Source organism: Stegostoma tigrinum, chromosome 33, assembly GCF_030684315.1.
Source record: "Stegostoma tigrinum isolate sSteTig4 chromosome 33, sSteTig4.hap1, whole genome shotgun sequence".
NCBI lineage: Eukaryota > Metazoa > Chordata > Chondrichthyes > Orectolobiformes > Stegostomatidae > Stegostoma > Stegostoma tigrinum.
In genome coordinates this window covers 24,668,961-24,694,250 of record NC_081386.1, presented here as the reverse complement: position 1 = coordinate 24,694,250, position 25,290 = coordinate 24,668,961, and the positions used below count along the sequence as shown (strand labels likewise).

Genomic DNA, 25,290 nt, shown 5'->3' with positions numbered 1-25,290 from the left:
CTTTCTTGATATATTTAACAATTCATTTATGTAACTGGGAAACTGACAACGAACAGATCTTAGCAATAACAGCAAACAGACACACTTTTAATTCTTGCATGGGATAGGGAAAAGGCCACTATTTGTTGCCCACTCCTAATAACATATGTAATATATGCAATAACTGGTTTGCACATTTCAGTGGATGGTTATGAGTCAGCTGCATTGTTATGTAAGCCAGACAGGGTAAGGATGGCTGATCTCCTTCCCTTAAAGGACATCAGTGAAGCTGATGGATTTTTGTAATAATTGACAGCTGTTACATGGTGGCTTTTAAGTCCAGCTTCTACTGAATTGAGATTTCGTCTGTCATGGCTGGATTCAAACACGCACCTAAGGACATTAGCTTGAGGCCCTCAAATCATTAGTCCAGTGACAGTACCATTACATCACTCCCAGCCCTGTATAATGATGTGCTCTCACATCCAACACGGAGGGATATTGTTAAGCTTGCCAGCACTGTACTAAAGTGCAAATGCTCACATAGCAGGTGAGGCAAGGATCATGGGCATGTGCAAACGAGAGAGAAATCAAAGTCCTCACAGAACATGGCTCAATTATCTGTGACAAGGTAATAAAAAACAGAAGATACTGGAAATATTCAGCAGGTCATGTAGCTTCTGTGGAGAGAAAAACAGAGTCAGTGATGACCTTTCATAGGAATTGTTGAGCATTATCTGATCTTATTTTTCATTTTCAGATTTTCAGCATCCACAGTATTCTACTGCTCTAAGACATAGGATTGTATGTATTCACAGTGGGATGAAAAATATCAAAAGGACAAAGTAAAAACAAAATACAGTACATTTTCTTTCATCAGCCAAGTTAAATGTCCAAACGCTAATTAATGTCATCTGTTTACTTTTGGAAGAGTAAAGCAGGAAATCAGTTCTTAAATTTATTAAAGTGACAAAAATCACATGCAGTGCTAGGTGAACAAATAGATACTAAAGAATATATAGAAAGCTGAATAGCTGAATAAACAAAAAGCTGTCAAAGAAAATAAATTAATTTTCCCCTAAATATTCACCATAGGCATGTCATTTCTTTTAAACAAACACGGATTTTAAATTAAAATTGAATGGTTTTGGCCTGTCATGTGTTCAGCTTTGAAAGTATGTGGAGCTAGGCGATGTCACCTTTCAGTTAATAATTTCAGTCAGTGGGCAAGTTGTGCCATGTGATGAGTGTGTCACTGTGAAGCTGCTCTATTATGTGTGCAAGGTCTTCAGTGACCTTGTGTGTGAGCTTCAAAAAAAAACATATTTCATTAGAGGAGGCTCGTTTTCAGAGGTGATCAGCTGAGTCAGTTCACTTACTGCTCTCGGTCTTTTCATTTCTGTCGCCACTGACCTGGAAGAGACTGCAGATGAAATGAAATGAAGATCGCCCACCTCCCTTCACATTCATCAAACCAGAACAATACAGTGATTGTTCCTTGCAGTGGAATCAGTTTCAATATAGTAACTCCCATACCTTGGTATTTAATAATTGTTTCATAAAGGGTAATGGAATCACGCATTGGTCTTGAGAATACATTGGGTCATTTGTGCATAATTGTGCACTTGCTTCGAAAATTTCATCTGCCCCTTCCTGTCTAGTGCTGATCCCATCTTAAATTGTGAGAAAAGCTTAACAAAGTGTCCTTTGGCAATTCAGAAACACAGATTCAGTGTGAAACTGGATTACTTTGGGAGGAGTACATAGGGGTTTAAAGAAGCCCAAAAATGGTTGCGTTTTGGAGGCACAGCTGAGAAGTAGAATAAAAGTTAGGCACAGGAGTTGAACCCCAGGTAACTTTAATGGACAACGTATGGTTCAATGCTCACTTTTAAAGTGGACCTTCAAGTGGAGATCCATATAAAGGAAGAACCGGGGATGATGACTGTCATTCAGATAGACTCATACTCTTGGAAAAGGCATGGCAGAGAATATTCACAGAAAATAAAAAGCTGAAGGAAAATATCTGTAAATTGGTCAGCTGTGATTATGTGGGCCACATGATAGGGAGTACGATACAGAATTTCACCCGATGTGCCAAGGCAAGGAAAGGGTAAAAATGAGTGACAAAAGAAATGAGAATCTTTCTTTCAATCTGAGGAGTAATTTTGTGAACCTTCTAGTTTTAGAATGATTTATGAAATCATGCTTCCACCAGGGATCCTCCATTGTCTTCACAGGGGCACCATTCTTGGCAAAAAATGCAGCCGTGTGCGCTGGCTGCACAATGTTCCAGAGCAGGTATGTCTTTAAAAGCTTTAAGACCACCCACAGCTCAGCAAGTGGCAGCACCATAGAATTCATAGAACAAGAATGCTCCTCGGAATTAACAGCTACAAAGCTTGAATCCCTGCCTGAAATCTACTTGACTATACATTCTACTCTTTCTCTTTCCTACTTTCTTGCTTTCTGAGTCTATTCTCCTTTCCCAAATTCCACTCCCAGTTTCTTGCTCTGTAAACTGGTGCTGCTATTAATGTGGCAGAACCTCTCTTTGGAAAGCGGTATTTGATGAGACAAGTTGGGGGCTGTACACCCAGCAAGAGGCTGATAATGCTGAGCGCAAAGCTGTGACTATTATGATACAGGGAAAGCGTTTTTCCAGTTACAGAGGCAGGAGCTCTTCCTTTGCACAGCTGTCTAATTAATGGCACACTTATGTTCTTGCACTAAGGCAGAAAATTGGCTGACACTCAACACGTCTTGTTTATTTTGCAGGTATTTGTATTGATGGAAAATATCTAAGCCAGCCAAGCTGATCTGTTGATAAATATGCCTTAATAGCAGGTACATTTTTAAAAAATGGGCCACTAATGCTTTTTGTGCTCCTCAGCAGTTTAGTTGGGAACCTGCTGTCAAAATCTCAGTTGCTCTGAGATTGCCTGCCTGTAGCCTTTGCCTGAAAAGCTGTAATCTTTGTGCTCGCAGTGTGGTTGCTTTCACTGGAGATTCCAAAGGTTTGGAATTAAATGGAACTTAAACACATTAAGAGCCATAGGTCAATGCAAGGGATTAGCTACAACTATTAATAAAGAAAAAAAATGGAAAGGCAAGTTGGCATTTGGAAAATTAGATAAATTTAAATACACATTTTTGGCTATGGGGGTGAATTCTGTTAGATTTGTAACCAGATTTAATAGCAGTTAGGGTGAGGGGTTAAAGGATCTTGTTTCTGCATTCACATTGCTTGTTCAGAACTTATGCTTGCACAGATATTTCTGGCACCAAGACCAAAGATGAGACATCTACTTCAATACTGCCTAAACGAGAGCAGGAGGTGGGAACTTGATATATTATCCATCTCTGGGAAATCACAGGGGGCACATTTCCTTGCTATTCATATGCAGCTTTCAGTGCAAGTTGTGCTTTGGAAAAATTCCCACTATACTGTGAACAGAAGTGAAGTATCCTCCCTCCCCAGTTTTTTCCATAGCACCTACTAACATCATGGGCTTTTAGCTGGCGTACACTTCCTTGGGATATTTCAGCCTTCATTTGAGGATAGCAGAAGAATGTTTGATTGGATCCAAGGCTGAAGCTGTTTTCAGCAATAAAAGCAAAATACTCAGACAAAATGCATAGGAACGTTGGAGAAACTCAGCAAGTCCAGCAGCATCTGTGGAGAAAGAAACAGAGTTAATGTTTTAAGACCAGTATGACTCTCTGCAAAACCCCTGATTTCAGCAAGGGTAGGTTATTATGAGAGGAAAATATAATCTCTGAAGTGCCTGGAGCAAAGTCACAAAAAATACCCACCATTATTTTTAATTCACTGTCTACAGATCTAAACATTGTATCATTGTTCCCAATTAAACTGTTGAGGAGCATAAGAAGAATTAGCATCATGTCATCCCTACAGTATAGATTCAAGCCATTCGGCCCACCGAGTTCGCACTGATCCCTCCGAACAGCATCCCAACTTGACCCACTCTGTAACCTTGCATTTTCTGTGGCTAATCCTCCTAATCTGCACATCTTTGGACACTATGGGCAATTTAGCATGGCCAGTCCAGATAAAATACACATCTTTAGACTGTGGGAAGAAACCAGAGCTTCCTGGAGGAAACCCACAAGGAGAATGTGCAGATTCCACACAGTCGCCCAAGGGTGCAATCAAACCTGGATCCCTGGTGCTGTGAGGCAGCAGTGCTAACCACTGAGCCACCATATTAGGAGCCCAAGATAATAAAATGTGAGGCTGGATGAACACAGCAGGCCAAGCAGCATCCCACTTTTTTTTAAGTACACAAAAACAGGAGTTGCTGGAAAAACTCAGCAGGTCTAGCAGAACTTTTGAGGAAGGGTCACTGGACCTAAAACATTAACTCTGCTCTCTCTCCATGGATACTGCCAGATTTGCTGAGCTTTTCCAGCAATTTCTGTTTTTGTTTCTGATTTTCAGCATCCGCAGTTCTTTCAATTTTTTTTCAATGTACATGCTCATTAAAACATATTTATCAACAGATCAACTTTGAAGATACCCAGTTTGATAGTGTTAGGGTGATCTTTGGATTCATTTGCTCAGATTAATTCAACACTAGTACGTGTACTTATATAAACATCCTAATAACCTGCCTTCTGCACATATTAGGTGTCGTACAGTAGCACAACATCACTATGCATCTGGTTACCTGCTTGCCAGGTCTCAGATATTGTCATTGCTTTGGGAAACTAGGAATAATGAGTTGTAAAGAGAGAGTTAAAATTAGTCAAAAAGGTTAAAGGTCATTTGACTCCCTGTGGGCTGCTTTTTGCAGTTCAAGCACTAGTCCTGCAAAAATATTTCTTTGACATGAGATAGGGTGAAACATGCAGTGACTAGGCACTAGAACTGGAGAAATGGACATGGTGGGGCTTCAGAACGGTTGTGAATTTAACACAATTCAAAGAGAGGGTTAAAATTAGTCAAAGAAGTCAACTTTCTAAAGTAAAACTAATAGAAGTTTGATTCCTCTCTGTCATTGTTTTGTTTTTACAGGTCTCCCCATCACCCCATATGCTCTGGTAGCAAAGTGATCATTAGTTGGTCAAAACTTTGCCCAACTCAATTGAAATTTCTGTCTTGCAGCTGCCATTTAATTCCAAGCTGTATTTTAATTCATGTCAGGTTTATGCACTGCCAGAATTTTCAGTTCTGCTTCAGTACATTTAATAAGTTAAAAAGGATATAACAACTTTGGGAGAGTGGAGGTTTGGATTTTTATGATGCTTAGGCACCCATTATCATCATCAGTACAAGCCTGATCAGGTGTAAAACTGGTTGGGTGCCGAATAAAACTTGTATAATGCCCCATCAAACCTCCTCAGCTTCGGACAGCATGAGTAAAACAGAATAAAACTATTATTATGTCATTGCAGTGAAATGGTTTAATGCAAGTTCTTAAGCACTCCAATATGACTTTTCTAACAGGAGCATGTGCATCAGAGCAGAGCTAGGGTTTACAACAGGGTTTTTGACCATTACATTTGAAGTCAGGTGTCAGACTGACAGTTCAAGTAAGCTGAGGATTTGAACCCCTTGCCTCCGAGCCACATTCAAATGTAAAACCAGAGATGGGAGAATTGTGTTAAATTCACAACCGTTTTGAATCCCCACCATGTCCATTTCTCCAGTTCCAGTGCCTAGTCACTGCATGTTTCACCCTATCTCACGTCAAAGAAATATTTTTGCAGGACTAGTGCTTGAACTGCAAAAAGCAGCCCACAGGGAGTCAAATGACCTTTAACAAGATGAGAAGAATTCACTCAACCTATCGATTCTTCCAGAATGATTAGAGACCCAAAACGTAGGAATGAATTTTCACACAACATCTGTATTCTGGTATTTAAATAACACTTACACAAAATAATTTTTCACAAAGTCACGCAGTCAACACCTGTTTATGTCTCCACAGCTATTAGCACAAACATCAACACCTTAGCTAAGATAAAAGCAAATGGTTTCTGACAGGCTTTATGTCAGCATTTAGAATAAATGAGCATGGATGCATAAATATATTTTCAGTAATTCCTCCTTAGCTAAGCCTCAGGTTTTTTTTTGTTTCATTGTCCCTATTGCTCGCATGATCTTTTCTTTTCAGCTCCTCCTGTTCCATTCTCTCCTCTTCCCTAAATTGAAATTCTGTGGCTCCCCCAGTGTCCCAGTTGGAGACTAATGAAATCCATCTGCATGTTTTCTTCTGGCGTTTCATAGATTTCCCACCAAAGTTAAAGGGAGAATCTGGGAAAACCATCAAGAATGCCCACTTCCTGTACGGTACTGTGGTACAGTTACATCAGTGCCAATTGCCTTCCGGTATCTTTCTCCAATAACCATTTACATTTAATCTGATGATGTGTAACCTCAGTGTTTTGCATGATTTGAGCTTCAATTACATCTTCAACCCTTCACAGAAATTTATTGACTGTTCCAATCTCCACCTGGCATAAGCTGCAAGCCAACTAGTAGAATGGAATAGAATAACAATATATTGTCGCTTGCATTTATGAAAACACTGTGAGATGTGTAATAAGTCATGATGGCTCAGTGATTAGCACTGCTGCCCCACAGCGCCAGGTACACGGGTTTGATTCCACCCTTGGGTGACTGTCTGTGTGGAGTGTGCACATTCTTCCTGTGTCTGTGTGGGATTCCTTCGGGTGCTCCGGTTTCCTCCCACAAGTCCAAAGATGTGCAGGCTAGGTAGATTGGCCAGGCTAAATTGCCCGTAGTGTTCAGGGATGTTTGGGTTAGAATGGGAAGTGCAGGAGAATGGGTCTGGGTGCAGTGGTCTTTGGATGGACGGTGTGGACTTGTTGGGCTGAATGGCCTGTTTCCATACTGTAGAGATTCTACGATTCTACGTTTCCACAATTTGGTGCCATTTTAATCGCAGAAATTATAGAAGGGAAGAATTGGGCAAAGTTAGGACCAAGTTCATCTTTTGAGCTGTTCATGGCTCCTAGCTTGCTGGAGTGGCAATGGGATGTTGCCGAAGATGCTCCTGATGCCACCAAAGCAAGGATTTCTGGACCAGACCCGCCACGCTACCACCGCCAAGGCTAACACCAAAGCCATTGCATCATCATCATCATCATCATGGCAACGAGGGACAGACTGGACCCACCAAGTCACCAGCACTGAAACCATGACATTACTGCCATAGCCACAAGGTACCACCATGCCACTACAGCTACATCCACCACTGAAAGTGCCACACACCATCATGAGGAACGAACCAGACCCACTGATGATGAAGACTTCAGTAAAGCGGGAGGTCACTATGGCCACGAGGAACACACATGCACACTGCCACTGTCACGGCAGGCCCTCACAAACACCTTCCTCCTTCGCAACCACAGCAGGAAACAAAAGGTGAACTTTGATACAAAAATGAAATAAAGAAATGAAGAAACAAAACAAAAAAAAAAGAAGAATGCGGCCGGTCAGGTGTGTGGGAGCGTATGGATGCAGAGCCTGAGCACTCCCTACTCTGCTAATGTTTCGCACCCAACGAGGGCCACCGGACCCGAAACGTTAACTCTGTTTTCTCCTCCATAGATGCTGCCAGACCTGCTGAGCTTTTCCAGCAACTTTGTTTTTGTTCCTGATTTACAGCATCCACAGTTCTTTTGGTTTTTACTCCCTACTCTGCCAACTGCAGCCGTCTAGTAATTCCATGGTACGTGCTCTCATCTACAGTGGGGGTCCAGACCCATGCCACAGCCCATGTCTGGTTTTCTGCTGTTCCAGTAGATCACGGTCCTTCTCTTCAAATCCTTCCTTCCATGGTCTTGCTCTTCGTAGTTGAACCTCCTCCAACAGAATGTTCATGTGTACACCCTCAGTTTCTTTGACATCAGCCTCCTTCTCATTTTCTGTTCCCAGCAGTAGCTGTTCCTTTATTCATTTAGCCCTACCCATCCCCAACTCACCCAAGGTGAGGAGGAATGGACAACAAACAGGCTCGTGAAAAGATGTTCATGGGGGAGATTGAACAGATTAGGCCTATGCCTGCTACAAAAGTTTACAAGGATGAGAGGAGATCTAATTATGGCATGTAAGATGCTAAAGGGGTTTGACAAAGTAGATGTTTCCTCATGGGGAAATCTAAAATGAGAGGTCATAGTTTGAGACTAAAGGGTAGTAGATTTAAAACATAAATGAGGAGGAATTACTTCTTCAAAGTGTGATGAATCTGTGGAATTCACTATCCCAAAAAGCAGTGGACACCAAAACACTGAATGTATTTGAGCAGGAAATAGATTTTTAATGTTAAAGGGTTATGGGAGTGAGCAGGAAAGTGGAGTTGAGACTGAGGTAAGATCAGTTATAGTGTTATTAATTGATGGAGCAGACATGAGGAATTGAATTGCTTACTCCTGCTCCTAGTTCTTATGTTCATTAAAAAGAATGCTCCATAACCGCTGCCCCAGTGGTCTCTGAATTTGCCTTTGATCCTAATGCTGCCATTCTTAAATGCAGAGATTGACCATTCCACTCCCACCCGGTTCCCATTTCCCTAACAGTCCACTATATTTCAAAGTGATTCCAGGCTGCAAGAACACACTCTCACACAGTTTCTTTTATTCCTCTTGACCAAGTCTCTGATTTAACACCCCTTCAGGACATTCATGAAAAATGACATTTAAAAAGATACAGAAAATACATGAAAACACAATAGTATCAGTTGAGGCATTCAAAGGGATTGTGATCTGATAAGGCAGAATGTCCAGGTTTGTGGAGAAAGGGCAGAGAAGGGGCACCAGGAGAATGTTCTGATTGAAAACCAGCACAGATAAGATGGGCTGTATGGCCTGATTCCGTGTTGTAACAATCCAGTAACATGGTGCCTCATCATCCAGGATAAAATTTCCTTGCCAAATCTTTTCTAATTAAGACAGTGTCCTTTAAAAGTTTAAAGCCAGTCAATAAAGTATTTAAATATCTCAATACATCAAAGGAAGACTTATGTTTTTATCACACTCTATGATATCACAATCGTTTCAAAAAGCTTCACCCATATTGAGCGTGGTGATCGTGAATGAGGCAAATTCAGCAGCCATTTTGTATAGAGGAAAAAGCAATGGCCAGACGATCTGTTTTTGGTGAAGATTAAACAGGTAATGCTGGTCCACATGGCTGGAGAACTCTTGACCTTTCTTTGTAGCTATGCCACAGGACGTGGAGTTGGTCGTGCTCACCTGAGCCATCAGATTGAGCGATAAAACTGGTTAATTTCAACAAAGTAATTTTGGTTTATGTTTATTGTCACACGTACTCAAGTTACAAAAGAACAGGAGTACAGTGAAAAGTGTACAATGTCGTCAACACACAGCACCCTCTTGGGTACAAAGTCCCTGAGTGCAAATCTTAGGTATAAAAAGTAGAGAAAAAAAGAAAAAAAGTGACACTACGTCACAGATATACATATTATAAGTTAGGAAAATAAGAAATAAAGCTAAAAAGATGGATGTTACAGTTCTTCTATAAGGACTTCCACCCTTAGTAACAGTTTCAAGCAAGAGCAGCACTCATACCTGTGTCTACAAATGATCAGCACATTAAACTCAAATTGTTACTTTACCTGAGTTTTTTTGGACCTGAAACGCCACCCTCCTAGGATGACAAGATGAATTGTGTTTTATAAAATATCAATTAAAAGTCATTAAGTGGTTGGATATTACCTCAAGTGTAAAATTCTCATCTTTTTCTAAAATTTCCTCCAAGCACATATTGCTTCCTTAAATTTGTAACCCCCTGAAGCCAATATCTGTGTACTCCTCCAAAAGTACCTTCTGGACATCCCCAATCCTCATTTCTCCACTGTCAGTGACCCATGCTTTACTCTGCATAGAACCTGAGCTCTGGAATTCTTTCCTTAAACCATGCTTCCTCTCTTTTCTAATTTAGGATGCTCCCTTAAACCTGCCTCTTTGTTCAAACCATTGGACATCTGCACAAATGTAGCCCTACATAATTCAGTCTTATCTTCACTTAACACTCCTTTTAAGTGCTTGAAACATTCAATTAGATAAAAGGCACCAGGTAAATACAGCTTGTTGTTGATTATAATTTGTTAATTGCAAAGACTATTACAGTGACTTCAGCTTAATCAAAATAATGATATTGTTCTTAAAATTCAAGGTTTTAGTTCAGAGCTGACAGCTGGGTCAGTCAGAAAGTTTGATGTTTACACTGATTTTTTTCTCCCTTTCCCTCTCTACCCAGGCAATTTTCCAGGAACATTTCTTGGCTCGCTTTAGTGGAGATGTTAATTGCTCTCAGGTGCTATCACACCTTTCACTGTAATGCATATTATCAACAGAAAGTCATGCCAGGAAACCACTGATTTCACCAATAATGAGGGGTACACGAGGCCAGGAAGCATCTGTTTGGCCACATATGGAATGGGAAGTAATGACTAGGCCTATAAAGCTTGTATCAATATTGAGGATGGCTGCACAACCAATCTTGGATCAAGCCTCTCAAGCTTTTGAAGAAGCTGCTCAACAATGATGGAAAATGGAGATTAGACAAAAATTGAAATTTGTTAATCTGATCGCTGCTGGTGGGGAGAGTTGCTGTGTGTGAATTGGTTGCATTGCAATAGCCAAACTGATGTTTATGCTGTATCCAAGCAAGTTTTATCATCAAAGATTTAACTTTCGATTTTTTGTTTTGTAAACTCTAGACAGACCTAAAAAGATATCATTGTCAGTATATGAAACAATCTCATTGCACATTTGTAATACTACGGACAGATGAGTAGAAATACTCTTCTGTTTTAGACTTGTCGTGGAAGCTCCAAATTGAGAATTAAACTGACTTAATTCAGGTATTAAGTAAAGAGCTATTGGACATGAAGGTAAAGCTAACACTGATACAGCAGACTATAGATTTGAGAGGATTTCTTTGCAACAACTGTGTACCAGACCTCCATCTAACAGCAGCTCACACTGAGAATCCTTCAAAAAGATTGTGCTGGATTGAGTTGAAAATGAATGAAAGGTTTTGAAGGCAGGTAGATTTGTATAGCAGAGGTGAGGAAATGAGTAAAAGTAGCAGAATTCTGTGGGATCCAATATTGATGCAGAAATTTCTGGCAGAAATTAGTGGTTCAATTTCACAAATTGGGGCAATGTACATGGGCTTTGGTAGAAGATTATATGGACCATTAGAAATCGTGATATCTTGAGGGCTACGGGAGGAGAGCAACGGAATCAAGGGAAGTGATACATATGTTGCGAAAATACCAGATTCGAAGGGCTGAATTACAACCAGTTTTTTTTCAGTGCTGTTATACTGAAGACCAAGCTCGGGAAAAGTAAAAATGAATATTTAATTCACAGGACAGACATTGTAAACAATTCTTCAAACAATTAACTTTAGACATGAGTTGTCAGGAAATAAACTGCATTTTTACTCCAACAAACTCCACTGCTCTGTTAATTGAAGTGTGTTATGTACACTGATCTACAATGAGGCAAAAAAACCCAACAACCTTTGCTCCATCACGTATAATCACTCTGGTAGAGGCCAACACATCTCTTTGCCAATTAGTACAACTCAGTGTCCTGAAGGCCTGTGGAGATACTGTTGAGTATAATGCAGCTGCAGTCAAAGGCTAATTACCTTAGGTTCCTTCCAGGTCATTCACTGAAATGCTGTCAACAACCGCAAGATCTGTAACAAGCTAGCAAACTCCCAAATTCACAAAACATTGCAAATATTAGTATATGATGAGTAGCAGCTCAAGGACACACTCAACTCTTCAATTCATGAATTTTCCTGGACTTTTTGTACAAAAAGCAATTCAGCCCTGACTATCATCAGCACTGACCTTGTGTAATTATGAATCACTAAATGCTAGCTTCACTGTAAGGCCCATTTTTCCTTTCAAAAGACAGGCTCGGTCTGATTTCAGCCAAGGCTCTAGAATTAATTTCTGAATAGAGAAATATCAGTCAGGAGTTTTGTTCTTGATTCCTAATCAGAGACCCTTGCAGAAAAATAATCACGTGCATTTTTAAAAAAAAATCAGTCATGGGATTTCTGCATCGCTGGCTTGACTAGCACTTTTATTGCTCATCCCAAGCTGTCCAGATAGCAGTTAAGAGTCAGCCACATTACTGTGGGTCTGGAGTCACATGTAGGCCAGAACGGGTAAGACTGGCAGTTTCCTTCCCTAAATGACATTAGTGAACCTTGTTAGGATGTTACTGAGGACATGGTCAGGCTTAGCATGTGTTGTGACTCTTCTGTGTTGAAATACACTGCTGACACTCAGCAACCAAGCTCTCCCGTGAGAAATGGTCCCTGCTCCCTAGCATTTTCCCTTCTTCTGTGTGTGACACAGTGTCTCATCAACTAGAAGAAAATCTGTTTGCCAAATATTTAATAAAAACTTATTTGACATTTTTTTTCTCGAGACAGGAGGAAATAAAGTGCTGGGGAGCAGCAATGTAAGAACATAAGAACACAAGGAATGGGAGCAGGAGCAGGCCACCTGGTCCCTTGAGGCTGCTCCACCATTCAACCTGACCATGGCTGATCTTTTTGCGGACTCAGTTCCGCCTACCCACCTGCTTACTATAACATGTAACTCCGTTACTGTTCAAAAATCTGCCTAACCTTTGCATCAAAAACGTTCAATGAGATAGCCTTTACTGCTTTAATGAGCAGGGAATTTCACGGATTCATAACTCTTTGGGTGAAGAAGTTCCTCCTCAACTCATTCCTAAATATGCTCCCCCCCTACTTTGAGACTATGCCCCCTAGTTCTAACAAATACCATTGGGACTCTGAGCTGCATTCTAGCACATTTTGAAGAAGAGTTGCTGCGGAAAGGGAATATAGGGAATTTACATCTAAATTGGTCATAATGACAATTAAACATTCATATCTAGTCTTTTCAGGGTGCTGCTAAAGTGGTGCCAGATGATTGCTGATTTATGCCACAAGCTAAACTCCATCAACAGCTGAAACACCTTTCACTTACAGCTTTCACCAGCTATGGAGAGGGGATTTGCACTTCATAACTATAGACTGTTTCAAGCTCTGGTTCAGAGGGCCAGTATTCAGAATCATGCCATTCCCCAAGTTGCAATGCAGCCTTCTTGACAGTACTCCTAAATGCTAAATAATAGACCTGTTTAGCACAAAGGAATTTTGACTGCTTAATTAAACTTCATCGCAACTGATTAAAATCTGAATACCTGACAAGAAAGATACAGCATGAGAGACAGAAACAAAGACAATGGAATTTGAGACTGGCAGATGACACAGAAGGGCTGGCATGTCATTGCAGAGACAGACAAAGAATGCATGACTACTTGCACATGACACAGAGAGAGTGACAAAGATCGACACATCCTGAAGACAGAAACATACTGACACATAAGACAAAACCAGACAGACAAGAAACAGAAAAGTCAGAACTTATTCCCAACTGTTTGGTTTTGATTGCAATCATTTAAAGCAATATTAATCATTGTCTGAAAGAATATTGATTTAAAAAATTAGCTACATTGACTTGATCATGTTTTTTTTAAAAATGAGCAATTATTGAATTTTGAATGTATATGTTTCTAGTACAGAAATTTAATAACAGCCTTGATCTAAACTGAATCTCCCACAAAACAGATTCAGATGGAAAATTGGTTAATATGGTATACAAATGGTCACTGAATGGCAGGGAAAACAGTGCTACAATCTCTGTTGCACTGAACCTTCAAATTTCGAATATAGCAACCTACACTCTCCTGGCCAGCTTCAAATCATGTGCATAGCAAAATCAAATCTCATAAATTAATTTTATCTTGAAATTCTATAAAACTCTTTTTATTTCTCTATACTTGTCTTTTACTCATAGAATTTATCTATTTTTAAAACTTGTTCATCTTCACACTACTTCACAACTTCAGTGGTCTGCTGCATTTTGAGCCTTGGTTCTTAACAGAGTGAGACAGCTCCTGCCCTGGTAGTGCAGTCGACGTTCTGGGCCAGTGCATCTTACACAGCAGGACCAGCATATGACAAGACTCAAACAGAAGCTGGAAGAAACATCATTAGTTCTTAAAAACACACATTAGTCATCTGTGATGTAAGTGCTGTCTTGTTGTCTAATGACACTGGTGCAAATAGATTGACAGCATGTAAATGATAGAGTAACAGGGGCAATGCAATCTCATTTAAAGATGTCCTCCATTTCACCCACCTGGCTGCGATGGAGGCAGGCCAGGTGGTGGGTAAATGATGAGAATGCAAAAGCAGTCCTGTGTGGCTCAGAGTCTCCTTCTCCAAACTTGTTGCTAACATGTGCCCTCTCAGAGCACATCCAACAAGAATACCACCTACCAATGCAGTTTTGCAAAAGAAAATCGAGGTGAAAGATACCAAATACACCTGATATAATTTTTTGTCAGTTCATTTTGCTTCTAACAATCTCAACAACATTTCCAAAAGCCACTGTTAACACTTTTACATATCTTTGATAAAATTCAGCTCCAAGGCAGCTCAATGCCGTCTGCTCTCGTCTGTCAGGAGTTTCCACTTTGCTTTTGAGAAAGCGTTTTAAATCCCTTCTATATACTGTGTGCTTTAGATGCCCTATTTTAGTGTTGTAAACATGCCATAGTCCATAATAACATTTAATTAAATAACATCCGATCTGCGTGAAAAATGGCCCTGGATTTCTGATGATGAGAGATAATGGGAACTGCAGATGCTGGAGAATTCCAGGATAATAAAATGTGAGGCTGGATGAACACAGCAGGCCAAGCAGCATCTCAGGAGCACAAAAGCTGACGTTTCGGGCCTAGACCCTTCATCAGAGAGGGGGATGGGGAGAGGGAACTGGAATAAATAGGGAGAGAGGGGGAGGCGGACCGAAGATGGAGAGTAAAGAATGCCTCACATTTTATTATCCTGGATTTCTGATGTCCTGTTTGTGTCATGCAGATACATTGCCAGTGTCAGGTCCAGATTTTTCCCTATTTAGTTTGTGGCAGTGCAGCATTAGGTACACATGTGCAAAATCAGTACATCCCGTGACACCATCCTCTCTAACTGATTATCTCTCTACTCATGTTAATGTAGCCTCTTTGTGTAGTCAAACTCTGTGCCTCTCGCTAGCCATGTAAAACCCTGCATTACTGGCACAACTTCTGTGGCTGCTAATCTCGCTGCCTCACTTCTCTCGGTTCAAAGCCTCCCCAGACAAATATATTGTAAAAAAGCAGAGTTGAAAAGCAATTTAAACTCATTGGTATCATATAATGTAACAATTTTGGAGGGGCACTGGAGTTAATGTGGTGCAGCCTGAGAGTGGTTTGTGCACACACACCTGAATTTTGAATACTCCTGCAAAGAAGTTCAGCTCCAATATGGTAGATATTTCAGCATTTTCTCCCATCCTTCCTTTCCATTGATCTAACATGCCATTCCTCAAAAGCCTCATGATTCACAGACCTTTATAAAATTCTCCACTGCAATGTTCGTGATCACTACATCTACCTTGATCTCTGCCAACAACACCTCTGTCTTTCTACAGGGCACAAAGGATTCAATACAATGAAGCACACATTCAGAAATCAAGAAGATCTAGCTCTCGCTGTACGCTGTCTGTGTTACTGTGGAAGGTTTCCACTCAGTAGGAAGGTGCGAGAGAGAAGAGAGAGTCAGAAATGCATTACGCAAAGATAAATGACAGCCAATTAAAACATCATTGCACAAATGACCAATATTCAAGTCCACAGTTTACAGGAGCCACATTAATCATGCAACAACTCTTTGTTAAATAAAGTGCAATCGTCTTGTTCCTTCACTGTCTGCTAGAGCCATTAACAGTGCCCTGTACTGCTGCTGAGCTCTGTACTTATTCCCCATTATCTTCATTTAATTTTTTTGGTGCATGAACTCTGAATGAGTTATCTCTCCAAGAGCATCTTCGGGCATCTGAGAACCAAGGAACCATTCTCACCCATGAGTCGAGGTGCTCACACTGAGGCCTGTTCCTGACTTCAACCACTGTCTACATACAAACACATAGGCACAAAGAAATATTCCAGCAGGAGTCATCTTAATTAGAACCTCAGCAGATTCTCCCCAGTGCTAATACTGCAGTGTTTGTGCTTACTTGAGTCTCAGTAATTGACATTAATTAATTACAGAGGGCCAGGGCCTGGTCAGGTGCATTTCTAACTGGTCATTCCTTGAGTCTCAACACCTTGAACAGCAGACAGAATAATTGGTCTGTACTAATATCCCTCAAACTGATGGCTGCCCAGCTGACGTAATTTCTCCTGAGCATCTATTTTTAAACCAGTGCTATAGTAGCAGGCTCCATTATCAGCATGTTGTGCCAGACCATGCAGCATCCATGAATCATAAGTCAGTGTCCTGGCCAATGGAACCAGCAAACAGCACCACTTACCTGTGACACAGACAGCCAAACACAACAGCACTCCTTGTCAAGCATCTCCTGTCAGGGTTATAAAGGATTAGTCATCAGGTTTCAGAGCTAGTTCTTTGTTTGTGGGGCCTAGCTGTGACAGTCAGCTTTGTTTTAATCACCAACGCGTCAGGCTGCAAGGAGGTTTTGTAAGGAATTTTACACTATTATTTGACTACTGCTCAAAAACATGAAGGACATTGAAAAGAGCATGCCAATTCTTTGCTCACAAAAGAAACTGCTTATCAATTAATTATATTAATTTGCCAAGAACCTCAACAGTTGATATTTTGTCCCAACCGGTTTGTAATGAGGAACTGTAAAATTTAAAACATTCAACTTAACTGCGCCATTGCTTATTAGTTAAAGGCACCTACTACTGTACTGAATCACACAGATGGGGATACAAATTAACCATGATCTACTCAAACAGTCTGATCTGATTTCTGTGTTCTTGGACTAAAGAAGTCCCAAATACAGTCCCTGTCTTTATTTCGTTGGGGTATCTGACCCAATTAGGTGGCCACAGCGATTGGACTCAGTGCCACCAGCCTGGGGAAGAGAGGACACATAGCAGCCAAGGTTTCTGATCCTGATCATTATCTAGTGACAACCTGGGGTTATTGGTACATATCTATGTGTGGATGTTAATTGTGATAACAATTGGCTTTAGTTCTGATGGGAATCATGAGCAGGAATAGGTCATTCAGCTCCTTGAACCTGTTTTGCCAATACAAATAATTGTCAATCATCTGCTGCAAATTGTATCAGAGATAATAGGAACTGCAGATGCTGGAGAATCTGAGATAACAAGGTGTGGAGCTGGATGAACACAGCAGGCCAAGCAGCATCTTAGGAGCAGGAAAGCTGACGTTTCAGACCTAGACCTTTCATTAGGGTCTAGGCCCGAAACATCAGCTTTCCTGTTCCTAAGATGCTACTTGGCCTGCTGTGTTCTTCCAGCTCCACACCTTTTAATCTCCAATTATCTGCTGCAATACCAGATTGCCACACTTTCCCATGTCCCTTGATGTAACCACTTCCACAGACCCCAGCGGTATCCTTCCAGGGAAAGCTCACACTCACCTGCAGCATTTTCTAGCCGTAACGTTCTTTCCCTCAGACTGGTCACATTCTCCAGAAGTCCCTTTACAACTCCGTCACACCTCATATCCTCACCAAGCTCTGTGTCATCTGCAAGCTCAGAAATATTACAACCAGTCCCCCCATTTCCAAATCATTGATTGTGAATAAGTCGAGAAAGACCGAGGCCTAAGCAAATACTCCACTGGTATTAATAAATAAAGCATATCCTGCCAGTCAACATTCCTTTTAAGCTGCATGGCTGCAATCATGCGCAGACACTCTGATGTTCCATACATGTCCTACAGCATCAGTATGCCAATTGTGGCATTGACATCCACCTCTGGAAGCCACTATCATGCACTGATCTCGAGGCCTGCACAGCCAGTTAGAGAATTAAAGGAGAGAAGGTTCAATTTTCCTACTCTCTGCCAACTGCCTATAAACTAATCCTTAATCCATGCTAATAGATTGCCCCTAATTCCCATCCATTTTAATTTTGTTTACTCTGTAGTGATTGTAACGAGGTCAGCCAGGTAGACCTCATAGAATATGAGGTCCCTGATTGGGGCTGTTAATCTGATCCAATCAGCGGAGCCCTGGCTGACAGATATAAATAGAAGCGTCAGACATCCTGTTCATTCCGAGAGCTGGCTCCGAGGGAAATAGATCAGTATCAAATACTATGCACGTGTAAATAAAAGGTGACTTGGTGATGAGATAGCGGCCTCAATGGAAGTATTTCATACTCCTTTGCGGGACTTTATCAAAAACCTTCAGAAAACCCAAATACACCACATTCACTCATTGCCTCTCATCCCATAAAAATTGCATTTTCCCAGAACACCATAGAGCTACTCTACCATCAGATGGTGGTTTAACCGAAGGGTTACCATGCCTCGGCTGAGGGGAGTATCTAAGAAGGAAGGACTTCATGGTAACCTCAGCCTTATTACGCTGCTCATAACATCCACAAACTCTATCAGGATTTGTCAAACATGCTTCACCCATTCATAAAGCTATGGTAACACTACCCAAGCAATTACTTTTAGAATTTACAATGACCTCATCCTTCAGCTTAGTTTAGAAAGACATCATGTGTCAGTGCAGTCTTGGTGGGCTGAATGGCCTGTTCCTGAGCTGTATTGTTTGTTTTTATTATAATAGATTCTAGCATTTTGCCTGCTACTGATCTCAAGCTAACAGGTCTGTACTTCCCCATTTTCTCTCTCCTTCCTTTCTGAAATGGTGCAGTTGCACTTTTAAGCTTCCAATCTGCAATGGGTCCTGGGGATTTGTAAATCTTCCAGTCCTGTTAATTTCTCCAATACCACTTTTTCACGAACACTAATTTCTTCTAGTTCCACACTTTTACTAGACCCTCGGATTTTAATTATTCCAGGAAATCTTACGTCTTCCTTGTGGTCACAGACACAAGGAACTCAGTTTCTCTGCCATTTCTCTATGCCGTGCTATAAGCTGTCCTGTCTCTGTCTATAATGGGCCCACATTTGTCTTTGCTAATATTTTATTCGATGAAAACTTATCCAATATGTTTTTAAGTTTCTTGTTATTTTACATCCATATTCTATTTTCTCTTTCTGCATCAATTTCTTGGTCCTCTTTTGTAAATCGTAAAGTTCTCACAATCCACAGGTTTGCAAATTCTTTGGAAATTTTCCAAGCCTTCTTCTGTGATTTAATACTTCAATTTCCTTGTTTGCCAACATTCTCCTGCTTTTCCTGTTAGACATTTTTGGCTGAAAGCAAAGTACTTTCTAAGCATTAAGTCTTTAAATGCCAGCGTCACCTATCCATCACGAAACATTTCATGTATTTTTACAATCTACAATAGCCAATGTGCTCCTTACACCTTCATAATTACCCTTATTCTGATTTAAGATCCTATTTTCAGTTTGAGATACATGTTTTTCAATCTTAATGTAAAACTTTATCATACTACAATCACAATTTCTTAAGGATTCTGTCATAGCATGATAATTAATCAGTTCTTTCACAATGCTGAATACTAGATCTAAAACAGTCTTCACACTTGTTGATTTCTCAACATACTGCCATAGGAAACCATCTCAAACAAATTCCAAAACTTGTTCCTTCACAATATTATTTTGCATGGAGATTAAAGTTATCTATGATTGCTGCATTACCCTGCAATATGCTAAGTTCCTGATTTATACTGTGTCTTGCATTACCACTGCTGTTTGGGTGATCATAAAGTGCTCCTACCAATGTTTGCTCCCCCTTGCAGTAAAATAAAACAATGAACTGCAATTGCTGAAGATCTGAAACAAAAACAGAAACTCAGCAGCACTGGCAGCTTCTGTAGAAAAAAAAACAGAGTTAATGCTTTGAGTCTGATGACCGTTCATCAGAACACTTCTGATGAAGTGTTGCTTCGCTGAATCATAGAATCCTTACAGTGTAGAAGCAGGCCATTCATCCCAGCTCAGATTCTACATCCTTTTCTTCTATTTGGAGGCCTATTTCACTAACATGCTGAACTTAATCCTTTATTGTCAGCATCACCCTACCTGCTGTTCCTTTATTCCCACCCTTTCTAAATGTCAAATATCCCCTAATATTCAGTCACTTTGCAGCCATGTCTCATAAATTATACCCTTTCACTTCTACTAGTGCTAAGTCTTCACCTATCCTGTGGTATATAAAGTGCATTTAATTCTTCCTTTACAGATCTCTTCTGCAATTTGACACTGGTTAGTTAATTCTAAGTCTTGTTTTTGCTGCTTTCCACGTTTGTTAACAGTTTCCCATAATCAGCTCTGTTTTATTCTATGAACTCTTGCTTAGGTTCTCACCCTTCTGACAGGCTAGTTTTAAACCTCCCCAACAAACAGCATGAGCAAATCTCCCTGACTGGATATCACTCCCAGTCCTATTAAACTGTAACCCACCCTTCCTGTAAGGGTCACACCTGCCCGAGAATTGGTCCCAATTCTTGAGAAATCAAAAGCCCTCCCTCCTGCCACATTTTTTCAGCTACATATTAATTCACTCAGCTTTCCAGTTTCTATATTCACTGGCACGTGGTAGTGTGTGGAAGTGGCAATATAGAAGTCGTAATATCATAGAATCTCTACAGAGTGGAGGCAGGTCATTCAGCAATTGAGTCCACATTGACCCTCTGAATAGTATCCCACTCACTGCCCTACCCTATCCGTGTAGCCGTGCACATCCTAGCTTAAACATCCCTGGACAATATGGGCAATTTGGCATGGCCAATCCACCTAATCTGCACATCTTTGGACTGTGGGAGGGAACCAGAGCAACTAGAGGAAATCCATGCAGATAAAGGTAGAATGTGTAAACTCCTGAGATTAATGCCTTAGAGGCCCTTCTCTTTAGTCTCCTACCTAGTTTCCTAAATTCCACATTCAGGACATTGTTACCTTTTTCTGTGTATTCAGTTGGTTCCAAAAGGACCATGGCCTCTGGATCTTTGCTCTTCCTCAAAAGAATGTCCCACATCTACTGTCCACAACCCTAGCCTGAAGGAGGCAACACACCAACCTGCAGTTACATCTACAGCTACGGACATTGCTGAATGATGTCCCAGCCCCATCCTGGTTGAAATGACAATGCACAACATGTGGGTTAATGCATGGGTATTGGCCAACTGGACAAGTGGCCATAGAGGTTCTGATGACCACAATAATATGCCCAAACATGTAAATCAGAATGTCAGAGGAAAATTAAAATTGCCCATATTTGTCACGTCCAAAAAACAGGACCTATCCAATCTGGCAACTCCATCCTATCAGTCTACTATTGATTATCAGCAAATCGAAGGGGTAGGAAACATTGCTAATGACATTTACTCGCCATGAACCTCTTCACCAATGTTCAGTTTGGGTTGCACCAGAACCCACTCAATTCCTGAATTTATTTTTGCCTTCATCCAACTATGGATGGAAGAGCTGAATTCCAGAGGTGAGGGAAGAGTAACAGCCCTTGACGTGAAGACACTAATTGATTCCATATGGCATCAAGGAACTCTATTAATTCAGTGGAAATCAAGGGGAAAACTATAGTAGCTGGATTCATACCTAGAGCAAAAGAAGTTATGGTTGTTGGGTGCCATGCAAGTCTCCTTCAACTGCATCTTTCAACCTCTGACTTCAATCACTAGAAATTTAAGGTCAACGGGTCAGAAACTGCCTATAAATTCCACTTTGAGCCACACACCATCCTACTTGGAATAATATCACTGCATCTTCCTACAGGTGGGTGAGTCCAAAATAAGAGGGCATAGGTTTAAGGTGAGAGGGGTAAGATATAAAAGGGACCTTAGGGACAAATTTTTCACACAGACGATGATGCCAGAGGAAGTGGTAGGGATTCATGTGACTACAAAATTTAAAAGGCATCTGGATGGGTAAATGAATAGGAAGCGTTTAGAGGAATATGGGCCAAATGCTGGCAAATTGGACTGGATGTAAATAGGATATCTGGTTGACATGGATGAGTTAGACTGAAGGGTCTGTTTCTGTGCTGTACATCTCTATGACTCCCTGGCTCTAACTCACTTCATAGCAGCATTGTGGGCATGCCCACATCATATGGATTGTAGAGGTTCAAGAAAGTAGTGCACCATCATCTTCACAAGGATGGCTACGGCTGTGCAAAAGATACTGGTCTTGCCAGCAACAACTACATCCTAGTAACGAATAAAGATAAATAAATCAGAGAGAAAATAAACACTGTGTGCAGTGTTAGATATCTGTGCCAAAATAAAGCTCTGTTTTGTGAGCATTTGCTGTTTCAAAAGGGGATAGGTATCTTGCTTGCACTGGCATTGTGTACAGGATAAAGCAACATTTGGATGCTGCCTTCGGAAGCAGCTTGAATCCAGCTACTATGGAAGCTTGCCCGGGTTGATTTGATGGTTTATTTTCCAGATCAGTTACTGTTCTGCGCTCCTTCCCATCCGCTTTCATCTTCAGGGAAGGGAAGCAAAGAGAGGTTGGTGGTGTCAGCATTGTTCTTAGTTTTGAGAACAAGCATTTCACAGCGGGGATTTCAAGAGGAAATACCATCGCCAGGCAGTTGGTGACTGAGAGACTCACTGACAACAAAGAGTTAAAACTGCATCCAGTTGTCCTGCAACAAGACAGAAACAAAATAGAGTGGGCAACATGTCACTTGCTGGGTCCTGCGCATTTGCAGCAGCTGATTAAACTCACAGAGGTCGGCAAATTGGTAGCCATGGCAACAAGTGTTTTGCCAGGCAACACACCTTTGTACCTTTGGAAAGTGCTTCTGAAAGCTGCACCGGCCTATTTTCACACAATCATGAATAATTAATTTTCAAATTCAACATATTACAATTGGAGGCAGTAGACCTGAGCACCGATATGCAAAGCTAACACAACTAAAAGAATAGTTATTAGAAAGAATTATATTTATGCCAACTCTCTGAATGTTAGCACTTGGTAATTATAGTTATTCATGCATGGGGGTGATGACCTGTGCTCTGAGCTCCATTTTACTGAAGTGTTTTCACTTGATGAGTCGATGGAAATTATTTCTGACAGAAGCTGAAATCCCTGCTCTTGCCCCCTGAAAGATACAAAAGCATGTGACTCTGAAGAAGGGACAGAAGAACAACCAAAAAATCCTGGTAGGAGGGGAATGAACCTGTAAAGTGCTGCATCTAGAAAATATATCTTTTTCAACTTTCCTCTGTGACTTATGAATGTGGAGGCATTCATTACTGATATCCTTAAATAATCAAGGGTAACAGGCATAAGGCAGGAAGGTGGAGTTGATGATTACCAGATAGCCATGATCTCATTGAATGGCAAACTCAATGGGCCAATTGGCCTGCTTCTACTCCTACAGCTTACAACTTTATGATTTCAGATAGAGAGAGAGAAGAGACTTAAGGAGAGTCACAGTAGGAGCCAGAAAAGAGGAACAGAGACAGATAGAAAAGCACCTAAGTTGACGGGAAAAGGTACGATTCCAATAAGCAATAGGAAGATGCACATTTAAACATGCATATTGGAAGAGAGGCAGACAGATACACATATTCACACAGAGAGTCATAGCAAAAACAAATATAAAAGGAGGAACTGAGATTCATAAAGTTGGAGAAAGACATGGAAAAGGTAAAATCTCAGGCGCACTCTAAGAGTGAGAAAGAATTATGCACTTTGTGTTGGGGGGTGTTAGTGGAGAGGTGGAGGTGGCGAGAGGCAAGTGTATGGTAAGAGAAAATCAGAATCACACACATAGTCAATGAGTCATAGAGAAGCACGCATGCTCCTGCTTGCACTCCAAGGGAGATCATCGAGGACAGAATTAATACATTTGCCTAGAAGCTGATTTAACCATTTATAGGCATTTTGTTGTATGAAAGAGCAGTGTGTTGTAATCACTTTTATTGTACATTCTACAATTAATATAACCTCAACCAACAATATGAGTTGAACATCCTCTCATGCCAGTGATCAATTGTAATGTATGATTTGCTTTGTTTACTTAGTACAGAAAGGAAAGAGTGGATTTATGCTGTTCATAAGATCCTGTTTGCCCAATCCCCATTCTATTTTCTGGGACTCTTAATGTGAAAACATGATTTTGTATAAAGGGGGTTAACTAACAGTTAACTGGCAAAACACAATGGAACATAACAGCAATTGGAAACATCTCAAAACTGGGGGATTCCAAATTTTTCCTTAAGCTTTGCTGTCATTATAATCTTCAGGCTTTTAAATCCACACTTGATGTCACTTGCTAGCTGCTTCTTTACCTTGGTCTCACTCATTTCAGTCAACTGATGCCCTGTACTTTGAGCATTAGTCCTTTAGCCTTATCAATTCCAGTCTTTAACTCACCCCCTCTCTGCTTCTGCAATCTCCTGTAGCCCTACAATACTGTAAGATATCTGTTGTACACCTTTCTGGCCTCTTGGGGATCCTTATTTTCTTGGCATTCTTGGCATTCTGCTATCCTTCCAGTAACCTCACAGCTTTATCTCTTCATTTCTTTAAGTCACCTCTTTTTGAATTTTCTGGTCATCTCAACCAATGGGCCTGTTGTTAAAAGCAAATTTGATAATGCTAGGGTGATAAGCATTAGAGTGTATTGCTACATTAAAGGATGTAAATGCAAATTGTTGTTAGGTCATCTCAAAGGAAAATAAAAGAGCATCACTATCTAAACCAACTCAAGTGGTGCCTATTTCTCAATCCAGGCCTTCCTTATCTTTGTGAGTCTTTGTCTCACTTGGTCTTACTTATAAACTGGGGCCTCTTCCCTCACCAGCTCACATTCTGATAGCTTGAGAAACATTCTTGATAATATGACACAAAGTATTGTTGCACCAATCCCAAATATAGCAGCTAAGATGGGGTGCAGTACATTTATTCCTTTTATTCGTACACCCAGAAAAATAAACACACGGTAAGAATATCGCTTTTCCAGATGTTCAATTTCATTTTATAACAGCAAACCGTCAAAATTGCAAAGTATAATATAATGGAGCGACTTCTAAGGGGTCTATTAAATAAATGCGTCATCGATGCACATAGATTGCTGTGTGCTGGTTGCCAGGCATTGAGGTTAAGTGGCTTATTTCTTTTATCAGTTGCCTCCCTCTGAAAACCCCAGTGAGTTGAGCCCTGAAGCTTTTGTCACAGTGTGCTTAGGTTTCACAGGACCAGAGAAATGCCAGTTTATTAATGGATTAAGG

General features: G+C 40.7%; 1 long non-coding RNA gene across 1 annotated transcript in view; it reads right to left on the bottom strand.

The window, feature by feature from the left end:
* Positions 1–1,318: 1,318 nt before the first annotated feature.
* Positions 1,319–25,290, bottom strand: part of LOC125467399 (uncharacterized) — a 36,184-nt gene continuing 12,212 nt past the window's right edge. The window contains exon 3 of the long non-coding RNA XR_007250627.1: positions 1,319–1,402. This is a non-coding gene — a long non-coding RNA (uncharacterized LOC125467399). The remainder of the gene's footprint in view (positions 1,403–25,290) is intronic.